The 5,000-nt window shown below is 45.1% G+C and overlaps 1 protein-coding gene across 1 annotated transcript in view; it reads right to left on the bottom strand.

Annotated features, from left to right (window-relative positions):
• The window catches only part of smyd3 (SET and MYND domain containing 3), a 34,170-nt gene that overhangs the window by 13,634 nt on the left and 15,536 nt on the right, over positions 1 to 5,000 (bottom strand). The gene's annotated exons all lie outside the window — the stretch shown is intronic.

The following is a 5,000-nucleotide window of genomic DNA, read 5'->3' as shown; positions in this document are numbered from 1 at the left end:
CATAGACATTAATATGTGTATGAATACGTAGACATTAATATGTGTATGAATACATACACATTAATATGTGTATGAATACATAGACATTATACACAGTATTCACATCCAGGAGGAGAGGAGACCAAGATGTGACAGCACTGATACCAGAGCAAACTTCTGTGGAATACAAAGTAGATAGTCGCACGCACGCACGCACGCACGCACGCACGCACGCACGCAGGCAGACAGGCACGCACGCACGCACGCACGCACGCACGCACGCACGCACGCACGCACGCACGCAGGCACGCAGGCACGCACGCACGCAGGCCTCACTGAAGTGTCTCTGTGAAGCAGTGTGACAGCTTCCATACCAAACCACTTCAGAGGAGGTGGAGAGAGAGAGAGGGGGGGGGGGTGGTGGAGCAGAAGGAGAAGATAAGGAAGGATGGAGTGATAGAGGGAGGGATGGAGGGATGGAGGGATGGAGTGATGGAGGGATGGAGGGATGGAGGGATGGAGGGAGGGATGGAGGGATGAAGGGATGGAGTGATGGAGTGATGGAGGGAGGGATGGAGGGATGGAGGGATGGAGGGATGGAGGGATGGATGGAGGGATGGAGGGAGGGATGGAGGGATGAAGGGATGGAGTGATGGAGTGATAGAGGGAGGGATGGAGGGATGGAGTGATAGAGGGAGGGATGGAGGGATGAAGGGATGGAGTGATGGAGGGAGGGATGGAGGGAGGGATGGAGGGATGAAGGGATGGAGTGATAGAGGGAGGGATGGAGGGATGAAGGGATGGAGGGATGGAGGGATGGAGGGATGGAGGGATGGAGTGATGGAGGGATGGAGGGATGGAGGGAGGGAGAGGATAGGGAGGGGAACAGAAGTGTGTACAAAGTAAACTCGTTAGTGAACTCGTTATGCGTGAATGTGAGCAGCAGGGCTCAATTAGAAGAGGTGCATCCTGGGAAAACTTGACAGTTCACTTGACAGTTCCACCTCATCCAGTATGTGTGTTTGATCAGCTGGATATACAGTAGATATACAGTATACTAAGCTCTTCATCTCTGACTTCTTCACCTGCCTCTCGTTCAAGAATATGAACGCGAGCGATGATCGAGCGATAATATTGAAATGAGAGAAAGGTAAGCAAGCTAAAATATGTCTGTTTTTTTCCCGGAACGGGGGGGGGGGGGGTTTACAGAGTAAAAGCGGACATATCTTCCAGGCTCCCCGAGCTTCTATTTTGAAGGAATCCTGGCACTGATGGAGATCACTGATGTCATCAGTATATGGCGTCTCCTCTTTAAACGTGTAGGGAAACGGAAATGGTGATCAATTTATTTTGACGTTTCAACATGAAACACCGGTCTGAAGTTTCTGAACCAATCAGAGCGTCGCATGATCCCTTCAGGCGATGGGACGGTAGCAATGCTATGCGCTACAGCGTGGTATGCGTTTGTTTATAAATCAGATTGTCGGCCAGCTACACCAGTTTACTGTTATGTGGCTTATTTCTACCCTATAATGTTTTCAGATACATATTTTAGCGTGATGATTAAGTTGAAACCGAGTAATACACTTTCTGGATGTTATCTTGAATGGGAATAAAAACGGAGGATTTCTGTAATCAGTAGCAGCTGTGTTGCACGGATGCGCAGACATGGGGAATTAAACGGGTGAGCGTCATTTTTATTGGCTTTTATCGATGTGTATCTCTACACGTCATCACGCAGCACGTTTTCGCTTTAATACATAAATAAAACAATCGTTTTTATGGACCTTTGATATAAAAACACACAGAAATGAGAATTTCTCCATTTTTTTGGCATCCATTGTTAGGTATGCCCATATGATGACCACAGATATGGTCTAAAAGTGTGAAAAACGTCTTTTTCATTTCACTACGCCTTTAATGCCCATATATGGCTGAGTGATGATGCCATGACAACACACCTGAGGTTAGAAAACACACTCCATATTTGGGCGTAGCGGCATTGGGAACTCCTTATATGGTTACGGCTGAGTCATGACGACGTGAGTGACAACAGAGGTCCAGCCCTTCATTATTCTTTTTACTATTCTAGGATATGATGACACTGATGGCACCCCTAACCCTAACCCTAACCCAAACATCTTTGTTAAATGAAATGGAAATATGAAAATGTGGAACACAGAAGTACAGTCCCTACACACACACACACACACACACACAGGACCAGGAAACAATCTCCACTTCTATTACACAGCCTAGGGCTAAGTGTGTGTGTGTGTGTGTGTGTGTGTGTGTGTGTGTGTGTGTTGATGGTGATGACATCATGCATGGTGATTGGTTCCATGGTGATGACCAATCAAGGCGAAAAAGAGTGATCTTGTGATTTTGTGGTGTTGGCACACACTCGCACGCACACACGCACACACACACACACACACACACACACACACACACACACACCCCCCCCCCCCCCCCCCCCCCCCCCACACACACACACACACACACACACACACACACACACACACACACACACACACACACACACACACACACACACACACACACACACACGACATAAGCTCAACATAACCTCATAACAACCTCATTCTGTTTACTCCCAGTGGCCAACAACAGAATCATTTATATACGATGTCCAGCTGGGTAAAAAAAATAACAAAAGTACATGCACACACGCACACACACACACACACACACACACACACACACACACACACACACACACACAGGCTAGGTTGGAGGAGCGAGAGTTGCGTATAGTAAAATGGTCTATCACACATTTTATGGCTATTCTTGACATTAAATACCTACTTTAATAATGTAGTCATACGTTTCTCAATCCCTGTGGACCCCTTGGTTCTCACTCTCTCTCTCTCTCTCTCTCTGTCTGTTTCTCTCCCCCCCTTTGTTTCCGTGTGTGTGTGTGTGTGTGTGTTTCTATAGCTTTTATCTCTCATAAAACAAAAAGGAAAACTATTTAAAGGACCTAAAATAAATTTAAAAAATGTGTTTGTTGTGTTTTTTTTAGCTCCCCTGTGTATTTTCTATCCCCACAAATATGCAATTTTGAACAATCAGGATTTAGGGTTAGGGTTGTTAAAAAAATTTTTTTGAAAAATCCCCCTGTTGGTGGCGCTATAACAGGCCAATATGAAAAAGGTGGGATATATTCCTCAGCCTAGAAAGTGTGCGAAAGATTGCACAAAGATTGCACGCTGCGTTCATGATTAGAGGCTTTTTGTTCGAAACAGGCCAAACGTGCAAACTTTGAAAGCCAATGTTTGCCAATTAGGATGGAATATGAAATATGGGACAGATCCGTCTTGAACACATGATTATAGAGATACTGGTCTTGCTCGCTTGGTCTTCAACCAGCCAAAATTCTGTCTGATGTCTCCCCCCTGCTCCGCTCCCTCCACTGGCTCCCGGTCGCTGCCCGCACAGAATACAAAACTCTGATGCTGGCATTCAAAGCAACCAAAGGTATGGCTCCCCCATATCTTGCAAGTCTGATCGAACCCTACAAACCCTCCCGCACACTCAGATCAGCCAACGCAAGGAAGCTGGAAGTACCCTCACTAAGAACGCCGGGACAACAACGCTCCACACGTCCCAAACTCTTCTCCCTTCTGGCTCCAAAACTGTGGAATGCACTTCCCATTGCAGTCAGAACTGCAGCATCACTCCCAACCTTTCCGCCGTAGTCTGAAAACCCACCTTTTCAGACTCCATCATGGCCCATAGCACTTACCCCACCCCCTTAGATAGCATTTCTGTAGACTTAGATAGCATTTGATACAGACTTATAGCATGTTATGAAGACAGCACTATAATTGCATTGTATGTAGTCATAGCACGTCATAGTACATAATGTATAGCATAGTAGTTAGTAGCATATGTATAGTTTCATTATATAGATATTCCACTGTTACTTTCTTAGCTTACGCATGTTTCATGATAAATGTTTTTATGTGATGTATTCCCATGCTTTTTTTGGGGTTCTTGCTTAATGTAAATCGCTCTGGATTAAGAGCGTCTGCTAAATGCCTAAATTGTAATTGTAAATTGTACTGTGTAACGATTTGCGGGATTTGGACAAAATCTGGAGGAGTAATATAAAAATAAATGAAGATAATTGCTGTTTACAACCTCAGGGACTGTGTGTGTGTGTATGTGTGTGTGTGTGTATGTGTGTGTGTGTATGTACATGGAATCTTCTTTGATTTAAAACACACCGTTTCCTAGAGAGAGAAATTACTCCCTCAGGGCGTGCGTGCGTGCGTGCGTGCGTGCGTGTGTGTGTGTGTGTGTGTGTGTGTGTACGCTATAGTGATAAAGTACGGCTTGGTCCAATGGAAATTACCCTCATCCATCTCCCTCTCCACCCACTGCACGTACGCACACGCACACACACACACACACACACACACACACACACACACACGTCACTCCTTCCACTTTGAAGTGTTTCTCGTCAGTTGTTCAATTAGAAAATACATCAATCCCAACCGGTTTAGGGTTAGCTAACCCAACCCTAACCCTAAACCTTAGGGTTAGCTAACCCAACCCTAACCCTAAACCCAACCGGTAGCGAAGCTAAAAACCAATGAACACAATAAATGCTGCATACTCTATGTATCACGTGATGACTAAGACTAAGACTAAATTTAAAATTTAACAAATAAAAACTAGACTATAATGTTAGGGAGGGACTAGTGGACAAGAGATCCAGTTGTATGCTAGGTTGCATGCTGATAATATCAGATCTACAAGCTCACAACTCTCATTAGCAGGCAACAGTGCAGCACTATCTCTCTCGCTCTGTCTGTTTCTGGCACAACAGCGCCACTTTTCCCCTACTGGTACTCATAGTCACATAGGTTAATGTTATTTGTACTAAATCACAGAGTAAAATAATGACGTAATACATGGAAGTTAACGTGACAAGAAATGTATTCTGGACTTTAACCCTCCTGGACGGGAACCCCTCTCGGGGTTCTGTA

The sequence above is a fragment of the Protomyctophum bolini genome (genome assembly GCF_963924005.1).
Source record: "Protomyctophum bolini genome assembly, chromosome: 1".
In the NCBI taxonomy this organism is placed as follows: domain Eukaryota; kingdom Metazoa; phylum Chordata; class Actinopteri; order Myctophiformes; family Myctophidae; genus Protomyctophum; species Protomyctophum bolini.
Note: the sequence above shows the minus strand (reverse complement) of the source record. Positions and strands in the feature narration are given on the sequence as shown.